Consider the following 20,913-nt stretch of genomic DNA (forward strand, 5'->3'; position numbering starts at 1 on the left):
AACCTCCGCCTCCTAGGTTCAAGCAATTCTCCTGCCTCAGCCTCCCGAGTAGCTGGGATTACAGGCATGCACCACCACACCCGGCTAGTTTTGTATTTTTTAGTAGAGATGGGGTTTCCCCATGTTGGTCAGGCTGGTCTCAAACTCCCAACCTCAGGTGATCCGCCCACTTCGGCCTCCCAGTGTGCTGGGATTACAGGTGTGAGCCACTGTGCCCAGCTCTTCTAGCCTGTTTTAACAGATATCTTCAAGAGACTTGGATCATGCTGACCTAACCCACGAGACTTTAAATTTACTCCAGACAGGAACGAGAATCAACATAACCTACGAGACTTTGATTAGAATCTGACAGGTACCTGAGTGCCTTTTGTAAGTAAATGGCTCTAGTTGCTCAATTGGCCACTGCTCTGCCACCAGGATCCCTAGAAGAGACCAGATAAACCTGAAGCACATAGCTAATCACTTCCATGCCATGATGGAATGCAATGCTGTCTGCCAACAAGTTTGAGCCACTCTTTCAAGGTGCATCCTGAGTGGCTAATTGGGCCTACATTTCAAGTTGAACCAAGGGGCCATTTGCTAACGAGGGGACACACACATGTTCTGAGTTCACCCAAAACACATACCTTATTATTTTGGGGCTTTTCAGCTCACCGGCCTCTGTCAATCAGGGCTCAGCTGTATTGACCAATTAGAACCCAGCTGGGTTGACCAATCAGAACTAAGTGAGTTTCAAGTTTTAATTCTCAATTGAATGAACAGACCTGATTGGGAACCTGCATGGGAACTTTGGCTATAAAACCTGAGCATTCTTTCTGTTCTCTGGAAGAAATAATGTTTAAGTTGCTAACACTTTGTGCATTTTCCTAAAATTGAATCAAACAACTCCTTCTGAAACATAACCCTGATAGCAGGGAAGTCGTACAACATCGTGCTAAACAATTTTATTCCTCTAACCAAGGTCTGTGCCCCAATGAGCCGGAAGTGCTAGAGTGCTTGTCGCCCATTCTCCCTCAAGATTGAGAAATGAAAAACCAAAAAAAGGGGATTTGAAACTGCAGAACCAGCCCAATGTGGTTCAAGTTTGTGTAATAAAATAATGCATTGTTTTACAGTTGCCACAGACTCCTGGTTTCAAGTTATGTTACCTGAGCATGCCCAGATACACATGGCATGCAACCACGGTGGAACCTAAGTACTTGAACCAAGGAGCAGGGCTGATTTAAGAAGCAGACACCTCAGGGCATAATCTGTGATCTGATCAGATCCAGCCCTGACATCACCTCATGGCACGATGCAGTCAGATCGCATCTCATTACCTTCTGTCTATAAAACCTGCCCCAACCCCCAGATCTGAGAGACAAATTTGAACATTTCTCCCATCTCCTTGCTAGTTGAATAAAAATAAACCTTTCCTTCTACAAAACCCTTGTGCTTCCTTGTTTGGCTTTCCATTGCAATCAGGTAAACGGCCTCTATTAGTGTAGGTAACTAACACTCCCAAGACTCAAGGAGCTGCCGCGCAGCACTATTTTGAGAGCCCAGCCCCCATCAGACTGTATCTTGCTCTGGGGTGAACAGCCCCATCATCTCCACGTCCCTGGAGTCCTGCGGACATCTCTTCATTTCCACCCAGAGGGCTGCAACTTTGTCCCGTGGGCTGAATCCAGTGGTGCAGTAAGGAACAGGCAGGGCACGCCGCCGGGGAGGCTGCTCCCAGGACAAAGGGAGCCCAAATGCACACTCTGCAGTTTCTGAAAGCCACTTGCCTGGAGCCACTGCCACTGACAGCAACCCTCTCAACCTTCCACCCGAAGCAGGGCCACCAAGCATCTGCATGTGCCTCCAATGGTCCTGGAGCTGGTCTGCCCAGACACTGTTCTGTGTCCTGAGGACAGGCTCTCACACCGCCCACCACGCAAACATGCTGCCCAGGGCCTGGGGATCATGCTGCCTCAACTGTAGCTGCGGGCATGTGCACACAACATCAGGAAGTCTGACAGCAGGCTCAGGTCACCTGCCACTGGGACCCAAGCATGCCATCCAGGGGCCTGGTGATTGCCCGGCCCTACTCGCCATAGCCTGCACCCTTGCACACCATTGGAGGGTCTAAGGGCAGGAAAGCAACATGCCTCCCTGGAGAGAGCTTGATTCTGTTCTGGCATATGCTAGAGAAAAGTACTAAACCAAGTCAGATGGTTTGGAATGTGGTCTAAATATTAATGCTACCAAACTGGGGAGGAAGTAACTCAGTTTTGCTTATTTTTCATTTTCTTATGCTTCATTGGTTAAGAAAGAAACCACTATTTGCTTTTGAAGGCAGAGTTATTATTTTCTACCATGAAGTTACTTCAACTCATAAAAATGTGTGTTATTTACACCTTTATAGCAATGGAGTTTGGAAGAAAATATAAAGCATATCTACATGAACATTTCATCTAGTATTCTGTGGTCTCACCTGGTCTTCTATGAAGTTTCAGTTCAAGTGAGGAAACAGCACCATGCTCTATTGTGAAAGGAGGCATTTGCCATGTGATTGGATCACAGGTAGCTCAAGGTAATAAAAGGCCTCAAAGCAATTAGAAAAGACAGGATTATTAATGTGGATTTAATGGCATTACTGCTTCCCTCCTTTTTTCTTACTGTGTTATTTTGAATAACCACATAGTTTTTTCAAGATTCTAATATATATAATCTAATCCATATGATTTTTGTACATGTGAGTTACACAAGGCAGGTATATAAAACTGACCAATGTTTCTGTAAAGCAGAGTTCTGCAAACTATGGCTTATGGGTGCCACCCTGTTATTGAAAGTAAAAATTGATTGGAACACAGCCACACCTATTGGTTTATGTATTTTCTATGGCTGCATTTGCACTACATGCAGAGCTGAGTACTTGAGACAGAGACTGTATGACCTGCGAAGCCATAAATCGTTACTATCTGGTGTTTTACAGAAAAGATTACCAGCCATTGCTATAAAGACTAAAACCTTGTTTTCTGGCAAAAATAACTTTAAAAAGAAAACTTAATCAGAAATAAGAAGCCTAATGAAATACATTGTATTTACAGTCAAAAATAATTTTTAATTGCTATAAGAAACATCAACCACTTTCCTAGGACTTTTGACACACGAGATAAAGTCTATGTATACTAAGTAAACACAAGAACATTATTAAATAGGTCAAAAATGTCAAAAAACATCCCATATTCTCTTCTGGGGAAACTCAGCAAGATTTCAAGTATGAGTGTTAAGAATTAGAAAAGACTAGCATAAGCTTTAGCATTCTAAATAATAAATAATTGAATTAGTTCAGTTCTGTTACACAGGATCTTTTAAAGTCCATCTTTGCAAATTATACATTGCCATAAATACAGTGTGTAATTGGCATTATGTGACTTTGTTTAATCCAGTGTCAATTGTCTAATGGTCTAAAGTGTCCCATTAAAGTTATAATCTGGATGAACTGAACAAGAAGAAAAGTTTTCTTCTTTAGCCCATTTGTTTATCATTCAATTCCTGCTTCTGCCCATGGTTTCTTCCACCTACCTCTGGAGAACATAAAGAGATTCTAGATCTCTGTATAAGGTGGTTTGCTTTAGCTTGAAATCATCAGTGAAGACAATACATGGGCAATGTCCACAAATTACATTATTGGTCATAGACTGTGTAGCCTTGATCTAATGGATAACTGTACATTGTCTTCACTAAGAAGCCAGGGTGGTTGTCCTTGATATTGGGACATTGTAGACTTGGCCAGACCAATGCCCAAATATTTCCCAAGACTTTTACCTAAGACTCTGCTCAGTATCCATTTGTCTACTGCTGGTCATCTGGAAGAATAAACTTCTCCTGAGTGGTACCAGCTTATGAACCTTCCTGAGTTGGTACAGAGGTAAATGCATCTTTATTGCACAATTTACAGTCTTTTTTTTTTTTTGGAAAAAACATGATTTTGATCACTGTACCGCATGCCTTTATAAATTTTGGTGTTATGATGCAAGATCTAATTATTATCAAATGTAGTGACGCTTGTTCCAAATTCTAAAATTGTTTCAATTATGCCTTGGGTAGGGGTGACAGGAAGGCTCTGGTCTTTAGCTTATGGTACATGTCCATGGTTGTATCATTGTCCTCTGGAGATTCTGTATCTCATTTTGGATTCTTCTGCTTAGGTTTTCAAATCTCTCTTTTAGTAGTCGCTCTTGTTCCTAAAGAGGGACAAATGGAGGCTGAATAAAGTGTAGCATCGGGAAAATTGAAATATTCTATCTGGTTTCCACATTCAATGATTTGTTATTTAATTTTCTCTTAAAATTTTCTCTAGCCTTAATTTTCATTATACTTTTGCTTGGGCATCCAGGCTCAGTGATTTCTTCTCCTGCGAATCCTTTAACTAAGAGAGAGTTTCAGCTTGTACATTTTGCTATGTTTGATGAACCTAAATTACCAGCCTTGATTTTCCCCCCATTAATTGTATACAGCCTTGGTGGGCAATCTTGATCATATGTTTGGCTTCAACTCTTATCTATGCATGTACATTCTTTTATATACCTACCTACACATTTACTATTTGTCAGGCTCACGACTATGCCACAGGTCATGTTGAGGTCGGGAGGGAGTGGGCGGATGAGCCGAAAGAATACTCGGGGCCGTAGGCAGGTGAATATGATTTTATTCAGCACCAGCTCTTATCAACAGCTTTCTCACACTAGCTGTCTACACTGTCTGCCTTGTCTTGACTGCTTAGCCTGGCAGCCCCCCACACAGCTGTGCAGCCGGCTCTTCCCTGCCTTCAGTGTCAGCAACTTAACTCTTTCTCTCTCTCTAGGCACGAGTGGCCTGAGCTGTGTCCTGGTTCCCCTCTCTGTCTGCAAAGATGGACAGCTTTGGCTTTCTCTTTGGGTGCCAGCACCTGCACAGTGTCAACAGGGAATTATACCTTTTATAGACAATAGTGGCTTAGAGCCAAGTGATGGCCTTCCCTATGTTATGGCTATGGTGGTGAGCTTCTCTATGTTATGTCTGCATGGCTGTGATGACAAGTAGAGTTGTACGCCTGTGCTCTAGACTCGCTGAGTCACACAAGATGTAAACATCGTACTTTGGCCTATCCTTGACCAAAGCACAGCCATGTTCCTTACACTATTATGTATACAACATAACACAGAAATAAACAAAGTATCCTCAAAATCTCATAAGGTATATGAATCATGGACTAGGAAATTTGATCTAAGCTGCCACACCTTGGTGTCAGGGGTAGCAGAAGATAGGTAAGAAATCTGAGTGCCAGACTGACCATACTGAGTTTCTGCACATAGCTCATAACTCAAAACAAACTGGGAGCAGGACATAAAAAATCGTCAGAATTAGCAGAAGGTTAGGAGCCTTTCTGCTCATAGAGGTTTTCTTAAGTTTAATTTCATACTAGGTGTCACAGAAAAAAATAATCATTGTAGATTCCACTAAGTGATGAAGACAGCTCTGATGTATTTACTAGCTGTGTGACTCTATTTATTTATTATTTTTGGAAACATTGTTTATTCTCCTAAGTAATAAGAATATAGTTCTTGCTCCATATGGTATTAAGCAAGAGATACAGATATTTTAATGATGCCTAGCAGATAATAGCTGCCTTGAAATGAAGGATATATAGATAAAGCACTGAATGTGACACAACTGCAATATTTGCAGTTTAGTGACCAGACTTGGCAGTAGCCAGTTCAGGCTGGACAGACAGGAATTGAAAAGTACAAGTAAGCAAGCAGGGTCCTTCCCCTGAGCTTCATGTTCTCTCTGCCACACTAAGTCTGTGATCGGGGAGAATGGAGGGAAAACAGAAAAACAGAAACCTCAAAGTGATGCAATTAGATACCTGAAGTTTAAGAGCGAGGGTCCTCTCTTGCTCTTCCAGCAACTGGGCCCTGTCCCTCTCCATCTTCTCAGTCAGTTGTTTCAAGTGTTCCTGATAACTCCTCTCCTTCTGTTCCATCATCTGCTCATTATGTCTTTGCATTTGCTGCAAGATTTTTGCTGAAGCCTGTGCAGACTCAGCTTTCACACATTCCACTGTGGAGGAAAAGGAAGAAGGAAAATTTGTGTGGGGTTATCTTGTTGCCTCGTTCTTCCTTATACACTTACCTGTCATTGTTGTTGACTGCATATGCCCTACTCAGAGATGACCTCAGCAAGTAAGACACACCTTTGTGGATCTTGCTCTAGTTAAAGGGTCCCATGTTTATCCAGTCATGTTATTTCAATTTTTGGAGCTTTTGAGGCCATCTAATCTCTTAACTCACTCCTCACCTTCAATCTCCTTTTCCTTTTCTGTGAGACTCTGGTCTGTCTGGAGAATTGCATCAGTCATAGACTCCTTGGATTTCAAGTATGTCTGCAGAATCTCTTCAGCCTTAGGACCCAGGGAACACAGAGTGAGAAGTAGGAAATGGCTGTAAGCAGGTGTTCCTGTTTGTCTTCCTGCCATCCTTTCCTCTGGGAATTCTTTCTCTTGGCCCTGTTGTCCTTGGTGGTCAAATCCCCTGTCAGAGCGAGAGTCACATGCTCCTGGCAAGCTGATCAGAGCATCCTCCTAAGCAGTCATTTTTAGTAGGCTAATATGGGTACTGGGAAAAGGAGAGTCTGTCCTGTTTAGATTAAGGGCTCTAAGTTTGGAACTGTTAATGCTGTGGTCCCATATGGGCTGAGCCTGCTGGGGAATGAAGCCATCATTGAGAAAGCAAATATCAGAGTGACTCAGATAGAGGGAGGGTGGGAGGGAGAAAACTGTGGGAATGGGGGGACACTGGACAGAGAGACAGTTCATGATGTTACTTGAAACCTTAGACTCACCTGTCCTGTAAAGCCAGTTTGCCGCCTAAATCAATGAATTACTATTTTTGTTTAAGCAGCCACCATTAGGTTCCTGTCTCTTGCAACAGAAAAAGCCCAGCTTTAATGATGATAATAACAACTTGGTGCTTCATCTGCTAATTGAATTTGTAACTCAATAGTTAATTGCACTCTCTTTGATGAGCACCCAGGATGTATCTGGAATAACAGCCTCTTTGCATATGTTATTGAATAAAAGCATGAATGTTATGCAAACAAAAAAGCACATCTGTGTGCAGTGAAGCTTGGTCACCTTGGTGTTTGTAGGAGGCAGGTCAGCAGGTTTCCATAATCGACAGATGAATCTTGGTTACCTGTATCCCCTTCCTCAGTTCCTCATAGTACTTTTTCTCCAGGTCTTGTAACTTTTGAATAAAGGGACGATAGCCCCCTGGTTTCGAATAAATTTCCGCCTTCACTTCTTCTTCTAGAGGACTGAAAATGTCCTATGTAAGGGGATAATGTATTTGCAAGCTATTCAACTTACAAAGGACTAATGTTCAGAATATACAAGAGTCTTAACTCAAAAACAAACAAACAAATACTCTTATTAAAAAAATGGGCAAAATACCTGAATAGACATTTCTCAAAAGAAGAGATACAACTGGCTAACAAGTATATAAAAAATGCTTAACATGTCTTAGATCTGGCACGATGGCTGAATAGGAATAGCTCCGGTCTGCAGCTACCAGTGAGACCAATGCAGAAGGCAGGTGATTTCTGCATTTCCAACTGAGGTACCCTGTTTATCTCATTGGGACTGGTTAAGCAGTGGGTGCAGTCTTCTGCATTTCCGACTGAGGTACCCTGTTCATCTCATTGAGACTGGTTAGGCAGTGGTGCAGCCCACAGAGGGCGAGCAGAAGCAGGGTGGGGTGTTGACTCACCTGGGAAGTGCAAGGAGCCAGGGACCTCCCTCCCCCAGCCAAGGGGAGCCCTGAGGGACTGTGCTACCTGCCCAGATACTACGCTTTTCCCTGTGGTTTTTGCAATCTGTAGACCAGGATTTTCCCTCTTGTGCCTATACCACCAGGACCCTGGGGTTTCAAGCACAAAACTGGGCAGCTATTTAAGAAGACACCGAGCTAGCTGCAGGAATTTTTTTTTTTCCCCCTAGTGATGGAATCCCAGCGAGACAGAATCATTCATTCCCATGGAAAGGGGGCTGAAGCCAGGGAGCCAAGTCGTCTCGCTCAGCGGGTCCCACTCCCACAGAGCCCATCAAGCTAAGAAACACTGGCTTGAAATTCTCACTGCCAGCACAGCAGTCTGAAGTTGACCTGGGACAACTGAACCTGGTGGGGGGAAGGTGTCCACCATTACTGAGGCTTGAGTAGGCGGTTTTCTCCTGACAGTGCTAAGGAGGCTGGGAAGTTTGGACTGGATGGAACTCAACAGAGCGCTGCAAAGCAGCTGTGGCCAGACTGCCTCTCTAGATTCCTCCTCACTGGGCAGAGCATCTCTGAAAGAAAGGCAGCAGCCCCAGTCAGGGGCTTATAGATAAAACTCCCATCCCCCTGGGACAGAGACCTGAGGGAAGGGGCAGCTGTGGGCACAGCTTCAGCAGATTTAAATGTTCCTGCCTACCAGCTTTGAAGAGAGCAGTTGATCCTGATGAAGAGAATTCTCCCAGCACAATGCTTGAGCTTTGCTAAAGGACAGACTGCCTCCTCAAGTGGGTCCCTGACTGGGAGAGACCTCCCAACAGGGGTTGACAGACACCTAATACTGGAAAGTTCCAGCTGGCATCAAGCTGGTGCCCCCCTGGGACACAGCTTTTGGAGGAAGGCGCAGTCAGCAATCCTTGCTGTTCTGCAGCCTCTGCTGGTGATACCAGCAAACAGGGTCTGGAGCGGACCTCTAGCAAACTGCAACAGACCTGCAGAAGAGAGGCCTGACTGTGAGAAGAAAAACTAACAGAAAGCAAAAATACCAACATCAACAAAAGGGACCCCCCACACAAAAACCCTGTCCAAAGGTCATCAGCCTCAAAAATCAAAGGTAGACAAATCCACAAAGATGAGGAAAAAGCAGCACAAAAATGCTGAAAATTCCAAAAAACAGAATGCCTCTTCTCCAAATGTTCCCAACTCCTCTCCAGCAAGGGCACAAAACTGGACAGAGAATGAGTTTGACAAATTGATAGAAGTAGGCTTCAGAAAGTGGGTAATAACAAACTCCTCTGAGCTAAAGGAGCATGTTCTAACCCAACGCAAGGAAGCTAAGAACCTTGATAAGAGATTACAGGAACTGCTAGCTAGAATATCCAGTTTAGAGAAGAACATAAATGACCTGATGGAGCTGAAAAACAAACTATGATAACTTCATGAAGCGTACGGAAGTATCAATAGCCGAATCAATAGCAGAAGAAAGGATGTCAGAGATTGGAGGTTAACTTACTGAAATAAGGCGTGAAGACAAGATTAGAGAAAAAAGAAAAGGAATGAACAAAGCCTCCAAGAACTATGGGACTAAGTGAAAAGACCAAACCTACAATTGATTTGTGTACCCAAAAGTGATGGGGAGAACAGAACCAAGTTAGAAAACACACTGCAGGATATTATCCAGGAGAACAGCAAGACAGGCCAACATTCAAATTCAGGAAATATAGAGAAGACCACTACGATACTCCTTGAGAAGAGCAACCCCAAGACACATAATTGTTAGATTCTCCAAGGTTGAAACAAAGGAGCACACGTTAAGGGCAGTCAGGGAGAAAGCTCAGGTTACCTACAAAGGGAAGCCCATCAGAGTAACAGCAGATCTGTCTGTAGAAACCCTACAAGCCAGAAGAGAGTGGGGGCCAATATTCAATTTCTTAAAGAAAAGAATCTTCAATCCAGAATTTCATATCCAGTGAAACTAAGCTTCATAAGTGAAGCAGAAATAAAATCCTTTCCAGACAAGCAAATGCTGAGAGATTTTGTCACCATGGGGCCTGCCTTACAAGAGCTCCTGAAGGATGCACTAAATATGAAAAAGAAAAACTGGTACCAGCCATGGCAAAAACATACCAAAATATAAAGACCATTGGCACCATGAAGAAATGGCATCAACTAATGTGCAAAATAACCAGGTAATATCATAATGACAGGATCAAATTCACATATAATAATATTAACCTTAAATGTAAACGGGCTAAATGCCCCAATTAAAGACACAGACTGGCAAACTGGATAAAGAGTCAAGACCCATCTGTGTGCTGTATTCAGGAGCACCATCGCACTTGCAAAGACACACATAGGCTCAAGATAAAGTGATGGAGAAATATTTGCCAGGCAAATGGAAAGTGAAAAAAAAAAGGAGGGGTTGCAATCCTAGTATCTGATAAAACAGACTTAAAACCAACAAAGATCAAAAAAGACAAAGAAGGGCATTACATAATGGTAAAGGGATCAATACAATGAGAAGGGCTAACCATCCTAAATTTATATGCTCCCAAAACAGGAGCACCCAGATTCATAAAACAAGTCCTTAGAGACCTACAAAGAGACTTAGACTCCCACACAATAATAGTTGGAGACTTTAACAGCCCACTGTCAATATTAGATCAATGAGACAGAAGATTAACAAGGATACTCAGGACTTGAACTCAGCTTTGGACAAAGCAGATCTAATAGACATCTACAGAATTCTTCACCCCAAATCAACAGAATATACATTCTTCTCAGCATCACATAGCACTTATTCTAAAATCGACCACATAATTGGAAGTAAAACACTCTTCAGCAAGTGCAAAAGAACAGAAATCTTAACAAACACTCAGACCACAGTGCAATCAAATTAGAACTCAGGATTAAGAAACTCACTCAAAACCGCACAACTATGTGGAAACTGAACAACCTGCTCCTGAATGATTACTGGGTAAATAACAAAATGAAGGCAGAAATAAAGATGTTCTTTGAAACTAATGAGAACAAAGACACAATGTACCAAAATCTCTGGGACACATTTAAAGCAGTGCATAGAGGGAAATTTATAGCACTAAATGCCCACAAGAGAAAGCAGAAAAGATCTAAAACTGAAACCCTGACATCAAAATTAAAAGAACTAGGCCCAGTGTGGTGGCTTACATCTGTAATCCCAGCACTTTGTGAGGCCGAGGCGGGTGGATCATGAGGTCAGGAGATCGAGACTATTCTGGCTAACACGGTGAATCCCCATCTCTAGTAAAAATACAAAAATTAGCCAGGCGTGGGGGCATGCGCCTGTAGTCCCAGCTACTTGGGATGCTGAGGCAGGAGAATTGCTTGAACCCGGGAGGCAGAGGTTGCAGAGAGCTGAGATCGTGCCACTGCACTCCAGCCTGGGTGACAGAGGAAGACTCCATCTCAAAAAAAAAAAACAAAAAACAAAAAACACAACAACAAAAAAAACCGTAGAACTAGAGAAGCAAGAGCAAACAAATTCAAAAGCTAACAGAAGACAAGAAATAACTAAGATCAGAGCAGAATTGAAAGAGATAGAGACACGGAAAACCCTTCAAATAATCAGTGAATACGGGAGCTGGTTTTTTGAAGAGATCAACAAAATAGACCACTAGCCAGACTAATAAAGAAGAAAAGAGAGAAGAGTCAAATAGACGTGACAAAAAATCATAAAGGGGATATCACCACTGATCCCACAAAAATACAAATTACCATCAGAGAATACTATAAACACCTCTACACAAATCAACTAGAAAATTTAGGAGAAATGGATGAATTCCTGGACACATACACCCTGCCAAGACTAAACCAGGAAGAAGTTGAATCCCTGAATAGACCAATAACAAGTTCTAAAATTGAGGCAGTAATTAATAGCCTACCAACGAAAAAAAGCCCAGGACCATACGGATTCACAGCCAAATTCTACCAGAGGTACAAAGAGGAGCTGGTACCATTCCTTCTGAAACTATTCCAAACGATAGAAAAAGAGAGAATCCTCCTTAACTCATTTTATGAGGCCAACATCATCCTGATACCAAAACCTGGCAGAGACACAACAAAAAAAGAAAATTTCAGGCCAATATCCGTAATGAACGTCTATGTGAAAATGCTCAATAAAATACTGGCAAACCAAATCCAGCAGCACATCAAAAATGATCAAGTTGGCTTCATACCTAGGATGCAAGGCTGGTTCAACATATGCAAATCAATAAACATTATCACATAAACAGAACCAATGACAAAACCCACATGATTATCCCAATAGATGTAGACAAGGCCTTCCACAAAATTCAACACCCCTAATGCTGAAAACTCTCAATAAACTAGGCATTGATGGAACGTATCTCAAATTAATAAGAGCTATTTATGACAAACCCACAGCCAATATCATACTGAATGGGCAAAAACTGTAAGCATTCCCTTTAAAAACCAGCACAAGACAAGGATGCCCTCTCACAGCACTCCTATTCAACATAGTATTGGATGTTCTGGCCAGGGCAATCAGGCAAGAGAAAGAAGTAAAGCGTATTCAAATAGGACAAGAGAAGTCAAATTGTCTTTGTTTGCAGATGACGTGATTGTATATTTAGAAAACCCCACCATCTCAGCCCAAAATCTCCTTAAGCTGATAAGCAACTTCAGCAAAGTCTTAGAATATAAAATCAATGTGCGAAAATCACACCCATTCCTATACACCAATAATAGACAAAAAGAGAGCCAAATTATGAGTGAACTCCAATTCACAATTGCTACAAAGAGAATAAAATACCTAGGAATCCAACTTACAAGGGATGTGAAGGACCTCTTCAAGGAGAACTACAAACCACTGCCCAAGGGAATAAGAGGGGACACAATAAATGGAAAAACATTTCATGCTCATGGATAAGAAGAATCAATATTGTGATAATGGCCATACTGCCCAAAGTAATTTATAGATTCAATGCTATCCCAACCAAACTACCATTGACTTTCTTCACAGAACTGGAAAAAACTACTTTAAACTTCATATGGAACCAAAACAGAGCCCGCATAGCCAAGACAATCCTAAGCAAAAAGAAGAAAGTTGGAGGCATCACACTACCAGACTTCAAACTATGCTACAAGGCTACAGTAACCAAAATAGCTTGGTACTGGTACCAAAACTGATATATAGACCAATGGAACAGGACAGAGGCCTCAGAAATAACACCACACATCTACAACCATCTGATCTTTGACAAAGTTTACAAAAACAAGCAATGGGGAAGGATTCCCTATTAAATAAATGGTGTTGACTAGCTAGTCATATGTAGAAAACTGAAACTGGACCCCTTCCTTACACCTTGTACAAAAATTAACTCAAGATGGATTAAAGACTTAAATGTAAGACCTAAAACCATAAAAATCCTTGAAGAAAACCTAGGCAATACTATTCAGGACATAGGCATGGGCAAAGACATCATGTCTAAAACACCAAAAACAATGGCAACAAAAGCCAAAATTCACAAATGAGATCTAATTAAACTAAAGAGCTTCTGCGCAGCAAAAGAAACCATCATCAGAGTGAACAGGAAACCTACACAATGGGGGAAAATTTTTGCAATCTATCCATGTGACAGAGGGTTAATATCCAGAACCTACAAAAAACTTAAACAAATTTACAAGAAAAAAACAAACAACCCCATCAAAAAGTGGGTGAAGGATATGAACAGACACTTCTCAAAATAAGACATTTATGCAGCCAACAAACATATGAAAAAAAGCTAATCATCACTAGTCATTAGAGAAATGCAAATCAAAACCACAATGAGATACTATCTCATGCCAGTTAGAATGGCAATCATTAAAAAGTCAGGAAACAACAGATGCTGGAGAGGATGTGGAGAAATAGGAAAGCTTGTGCACTGTTGGTGGGAGTGTAAATTGGTTCAACCATTGTGGAAGACAGTCTAGTGATTCCTCAAGGATCTAGAACTAGAAATACCATTTGACCCTGCAATCCCATTACTGGGTATATACCCAAAGGATTATAAATCATTCTACTATAAAGACAAACACACACATATGTTTATTTTGGCACTTTTCACAACAGCAAAGACTTGGAACCAGCCCAAATGCCCATCAATGATAGACTGGATAAAGAAAATGTGGCACATATACACAATGGAATACTATGCAGCCATAAAAAAGGATGAGTTCATGTCCTTTGCAGTGACAAGGATGATGCTGGAGACCATCATTCTCAGCAAACTAGCACAAGAACAGAAAACCAAACACCACATGTTCTCATTCATAAGTGGGAGCTGAACAATGAGAACTCATGGACACAGGGAGGGGAATATCACACACTGGGGCCTGTTGGGGGGTGGGAGACTAGGGGAGGGATAGCATTAGGAGAAATACCTGATGTAGATGATGGGTTGATGGGTGCAGCAAACCACCATGGCACATGCATACTTATGTAACAAAACTGCACGTTCTGCATATGTACCCTACAACTTAAACTCTATTAAAAAAAAACTACAGGCCAATATCTCTGATAAATATTGATGCAAAAATTTTTCAACACTACATTACCATATCAAATTCAATAATACATTGAAAAATAATTTATGACTAAGTTGGACTTATCCCAGGGATTCAGGGATATTTCCACATATGCAAATCAAACAATGTGATACGTTATATCAACATAATGGAGAACAAAAACCATTTGATCATTTCAATTGATGCTGAAAAGGCATGTGATAAAATTCAACATCCTTTCACAATAAAAACCTTAATAAAACTGGGTATAGAAGGAACATACTTCAACATACTAAAAGCCATATGTGACAGACTCACAGCCAATATCATACTGAATGAGGAAACACTGGAAGCCCATTCTCTAATACCTGGAAGATAACAAGGATACCCACTTTACCACTGTTATTCAACATAGTACTAGAAGTTCTAGGTCAAGCAATTGGACAAGAGAATGTCATAAAGGACATCCAAATTGGAAAGGAAGAAGTCAAATGATCTTTGTTTGCACATAATACGATCTTATATTTGGAAAAACCTAAAAACTCCACCAAAAACTATTAGAACTGATACATTCAGTAAAGTTTCAGGATACAAAAGTAATATACAAAAGTCATAGCATTTCTATATGCCAATAGTAAACAATCTGACATAGAAGTAAAAATGCAATCACATTTAAAGTAGCTGCTAATAAAATTTTATACCTAAGAATTAACCAAAAGAATGGAAAGATCTCTACAACGAGGCCAGGCATGGTGGCTCAGCCTGTAATCCCAGCACTTTGGAAGTCTGAGGTGGGCAGATCACCTGAGGTCAGGAGTTTGAGACCAGCCTGCCCAACATGGTGAAACTAAAATGGTAAAACTCCATCTCTACTAAAAATACAAAAATTAACTGGCTATGGTGGCAGGTGCCTGTAATCCCAGCTACTTGTGGGGCTGAGGAAGGAAAATTGCTTGAACCTGGGAGGTGGAGGCTGCAATGAGCTAAGGTTGTGCCATTGCACTCCAGCCTGGGTGACAAGAGCAAAAGTCTGTCTCAAAACAAAAACAAAACAAAAACAAAAACAAAACAAAACAAAACAAAAACAAAATCTCTACACTGAAAACTACAAAACACTGAGGAAAGAAATCGAAGAGTATACAAAAAATGGAAAGTTATTCCATGTGCATGGATTTGAAGAATGAACAAAGAAATCTACAGATTCAGTGAATTCCCTATCAAAATATCAATGACATTCTTCACAGAAATAGAGAAAACGATTTAAGTTCCACATAAATCCTACAATTTATATGGAACCACTGAAGACTCAGAATAGCCTAAGCTGTCCTGAGCAAAAAACAAAATTGGAAGAATCATATTACCTGACTTCAAATTATACTACAGAGCTATGTAACCCAAATAGCATGTTACTAGCATAAAAACATACGTGTAGATAATGAAACAGAATAGGGAACCCAGAAACAAATCCATACACCTACAGAGCACTCATTTCTGACAAAGGTTCCGAGAAGATACATGAGGGAAAGAAAAATCTCTTCAAAAAATGGTGCTGGGAAAATGCATATTCATATGCAGAAGAATGAAAATAGACCCCCACCTATCACCATATACAAAAAATCAAATCAAAATGGATTAAAGTTTTAAATCTAAGACCTCAAACTATGAAACTACTACAAGAAAACCTTAGGAAAACTCTTTACATTGGAATGGAAAAAGATTTCCTGAGTGACCAAAGAAAAAATGGACAAGTCAAATCACATTAAGTTAAAAAGGAAAAAAATTTAAAAACTGAAGAGACAACCCACAGAATAAGAGAAAACACTTGCAAACTATCCATCTGACAAGGGATTAATAACCAGAATAGATAAGGAGCTCAAATCACAAGGTTCCTTAAAAAACTAAAAATAGAGCTACCATATGATCCAGCAATTCTACTGCTGAGCATATACCACCCCAAAAGGAAATAAGCATATCAAAGGGATATCTGCACTTCCACATTTGTTGCAGCATTCTTCACAATAGCCAAGATTTGGAAACAACCTAAGTGTTAATCAATAGATGAATGGATAAGGAAAATGTGGTACATATACACAATGGAGTACTATTCAGTCATCAAAAAGAATGAGATTCTGTCATTTGCAACAACTTGGGTTGAATTCATGGTCATTACGTTAAGTGAAATAAGCCAGGGACAGAAAGACAAACTTCACGTGTTCCCACTTGCGTGTAGGAGCCAATAGTTAAAACAGTTGAATTTATGGAAATAGAGAGTAGAAACATGGTTACCAGAGGCTAGGAAGGGTAGTGGGGTGGTGTGAGGGAAAGTGGGGATGATTAATGGGTAGAAAAAGTAGTTAGAAAAGATGAATAAGACCTAGTTTTTTATAGCACAAGATGGAGACTATAGTCAATAATAATTTAATTGTACATTTAAAAATAACTAAAAGAATGTAATTGGATCGTTTGCAAGACAAAGGACAAATGCTTGAGGGGATGGATACCGCATTTACCATGATGTGATTATTATGCATTGCATGTGTGTATTAAAGTATCCCATGTTCCCCATAAATATATACACCTACTTAGTACCCACAAGAATTAAAAATACATATTTCTCAGGGATAGTGGCCTGTAGTTTTCTATTTTTGACGTATGTTTCTATTTTTGATGTCTTTCATCTGGTATCATGATGTCAAAATATCAGCCTTGTAGAATGAATTTGAAGTATTCCCATTTCTTCTATTTTTTTGGAATAATTTGATTTAGGACTGGTATTAGTTTTTCTTTTAATGTTTGGTAAAATTAAGCAGTGAAGCTATTGAATGCCAGGCTTTATTTGCTGGGAGACTTTTTATTATGGTTTCAATCTCATTACTTGTTACTGCCTTATTTGGATTTCAGATTTCTTCATCTTGGTAGGTTCTATTTGTCTAGGAATTTATCCATTTGTTCTAGGCTTTCCAAGTTATTGGCATATAGCTCCTCAGACTAGTCTCTAATGATCTTTTGAATTTCTGTGGTGTCCATTGTCATGTCTCTTTTTTCATGTCTAATTTCATTTATTTGCATCTTCTCTCTGTTTTTCTTAGGCTAATGGTTTGTCAATTTTATCTTTCAAGAAATCAACTTTGTTTTGTTAATGTTTTGTATTCTTATTCATTTTCACTTCATTTATTTCTGCTCTGATCTTTCTTATTTCTTTGTCTACTAATTTTGGATTTGGTTTGCTTTTGCTTTTCTAGTTTTTTAAGATGCATTATTAGGTTGTTTACTTGACATTTTTCTACTTTTTTGATATACATATGGTTTTCAATGATCACCTTATTATTCATTTCTAGTTATAATTTCAATGTTTTAGACTGTTTTGTGGCCTAACATATTGTCTATTCTTGAGAATGATACATGTGCTAAAGAGAAGAATGTGCATTGTACAGCTGTTGGATGAAAAGTTTTTAAGTATCTGTTTGGTCTATACTGCCTTTGTTGTCTAGTGCAGATTAAATCTGATTTTTGTTCTTGTTAACTTTCTGTCTAGAAGATCTGTCCAATGCTGAAAGTGGGCTGTGGAAATCTCCAGCTATTATCTCTTTAAAGGTGAAGAGAGAGATAGACCCCAATACATTAATAGCTGTCAGTGTTGGTGCATATATATTTACAGTTGTGCTATTCTTTTGCTGAATTGACTCCATTATTATTATATAATTACCATCTCTTTCTCTTCTTCCAGTTTTTGTGTTGAAATATGGAATATTTTTTCTATCCATTTATTTTAATTTGATGTGTATTTTTATAGGTGAAGTGTGTTTCTTGTAGGCAACAGATAATTGGGGCTTGGTTTTTAAAAATCCATTCAACCACTCTGTCTTCCTTTCTTCCTTCCTTCCTTCCTTCCTTCCTTCCTTCCTCTCTCTCTCCCCCTTCTTTTTCTCATATGTTTTTTCTTCTTCCTGGGCCTGGCAGGCTAGGAGCAGAATACAGACGAAACCACTGGAACATGTGGGACTGGAATAGCCTGATGTTCGACTGCTTGGGTGGTAACTGTGAATGGGTGGACCAGGGTGTGTAGGGAGCAGAGTCATCCTCCCAGAACTGAGAGAGAGCCCTTGGGGCATGCAAGCAATGCAAGTGTTGAGGTTGGCACAGGTACAAGAGTGAGGTTATGGCATGAGAGTGAGATGGGTATGGTGGGGTGGTGACTGTTGGAAGAGCGTGTTAGCATGTTTTAGAGTTGGGGCCAACTCAGGGCATGGCATGTTGGGGCACATTTGACCCTGGATCTTGACTGAGAAGCTGGGTGCCAAGGGCTGGAAGAACAAAAGGCCCATGGGTCAGCAGGACCCGTGAAGATGTGACTGCAAATGGGATCAGCTGAGGCTCCAAGGTGACTCCTATAGCAAGGCAGTGAAGGGGCAGGCCTGGGTTTCCCATTTAGAAATATATTGTCAGCTGCAGCCACTCTTGGATATTCACTTAGAATGGTCTAGTGTTATCTTTGTAAAGAGATTTCAAGGCATGAAACGAAGCATCTGGCCTGACCAAGCAGCTGATAAAGTTGCCAAAATCCATGTTCTCTCCTTCATGCAAGTAGTGTCAGAATATTATGTTGTAGAGTTGTTCATTCAGGTGGAACCCTGCTGACTCAAAGGCCCCTGCAAGTTCACTGCTGCAAATGGTTCCGGATTGGTCAACATCAAACTGCTTGTATATTGTCTGTCACTTTTTGATGTTGTTCCACAGGTACTTGAATTCCTCAAAGTCCAGCTTGCTTGTGGTGTCACTATCCATCATGGCCACCATGCTTTGACATGTATCAATGCCAAAACCATGAGTCTTCAGTTCAGTCCTACTGATCACAACCTTGTTGACAACATTCATGAGTTCTGTGCCGCTGACCTCGATCTCATCTCCAGCCAACTGGACAAAGAGTCTCCATAAATGATGGACCTCCTCACTCTTGTTGGCCTCAGTGTTGGAGCAATGTGTGTGTTGAGGCAGGGGCTCTAGGTTGTGCTGTGTAGCCACCTCCATGATGGAGCTAATGATTCCATCTAGGAAGCACATGGCCACTCTGCCGTCTCTTCTGCCTCTGCTGAAGAACAGACTGCCAGACCTCTGGATGTGAGGAGACATGTTCCTAGTTAACTCATTCTTGAAGGGTGGAGGTGGCAGTGTCAGGAATAGGAGAGATGAAGACCTGGATAGGGGCCTGGGGAATGTGCTTGGAGGCCTGATCAGTGGGGGTCACTCTATGGCTTTTGATTAGAGAGTTTCGTCCATTCACATTCAATGTAATCATTGATAAGTAAGGACTTAATCTTGTTATTTTATTTGTTTTCTAGTCTTTTTGTGGTCTTCTTTTCTTTCCTGTCTTCCTTTTAGCAAAGGCAATTTCCTCTGGTGGTATGTTTTAATTTCTTGCTTTTTATTCTTTGTGTATCTATTGTTACGTTTTTTGATTTGAGGTTACAATGAAGTTTGCAAATAATATTTTATAACCCATTATTTTAAACTGATGACAACCTTGATTGCATAAACAAATAACAAACAAGCAAAGAGAAAACTAATAAAAATTCTACATTTTAATTTCATCTCCCTGCTTTTCAAATTTTTGTTGTTTCTATTTATTATTATACTGTCTGTGTCTTGAAAAGTTGTTATAGTTATTATTTTAGATAGGTTCATCTTTTAGTCTTTCTACTTGAGATACAAGGAGTTTACACACCACATTTATGGTGCTGTAATATTCTTTTTTTCCCTGTATACTTACTACCACCAGTGAATTTTGTACCTTCGGATGATTTTTTTATTGCTCATTAATGTCCATTTCTTTCAGATTGAAGGAGTTCCTTTAGCATTTCTTGTAAGACAGGTCTTTTATTGATGAAATCCTTCAGCTTTTGTTGGTCTGATATTATAAAATTGACTCATTGAAAAAATTATACATGGGATAATTTTATAGTATTATTTGCAATGAATCATTTCTCTTTATTATACATTTTCTAAATATAACTTGAAAGTAGTCCATAAATAGATCTTTGGCTTCCTATACTTTTTAAAAATGGATTTACCCAGTTTGAATTTTCAATAATAATCTCAGAAAGCACCCACATGAACTCCCGATATTAAAATAAATTGATTTTGTTGGACTAAGTCCTATTTTAGTTTGTTTTTTTAATTTACATTGATTAGGAATAATATAAAGGGATCTGGGGATATGATTTGTCCCCAAAATATAAGTTATTTCCAATCTTCCAGTTAGAATCTATTAAGAATTTGATCAAAAAAACCCCAAATTATACCAAATTATAAACTCTTGATGGCAGTAAAACTATAGGCCAAATCTAGAATTCTGGTATGGTTTGAAGATGTCTAATTCTATTTTCCTGATCTTCAGGTCCATTCTTGTCAGGCGCTAATCTCATTTCCAGTCTCATCTTTCATTTCAACACACCTATTCAGTGCTTCAGTCAAATGGAATAATTCTACAGTACCTTTAGTAAGACCTATACTTTCTAACATATCTGACTTGGCTTATGCTGGTCTTTCCACTTGAATGGTCCCTTTATCTCTACAAGTACACCTTGTATAA

General features: G+C 40.1%; 1 pseudogene; it reads right to left on the reverse strand.

Annotated features, from left to right (window-relative positions):
• Positions 1 to 18,752: 18,752 nt before the first annotated feature.
• LOC116467969 (calpain small subunit 1-like) lies at positions 18,753 to 19,454 on the reverse strand (annotated as a pseudogene).
• Between the last annotated feature and the right edge of the window lie 1,459 nt (positions 19,455 to 20,913).

This window comes from Hylobates moloch, unplaced genomic scaffold (genome assembly GCF_009828535.3).
Source record: "Hylobates moloch isolate HMO894 unplaced genomic scaffold, HMol_V3 SCAFFOLD_5, whole genome shotgun sequence".
In the NCBI taxonomy this organism is placed as follows: domain Eukaryota; kingdom Metazoa; phylum Chordata; class Mammalia; order Primates; family Hylobatidae; genus Hylobates; species Hylobates moloch.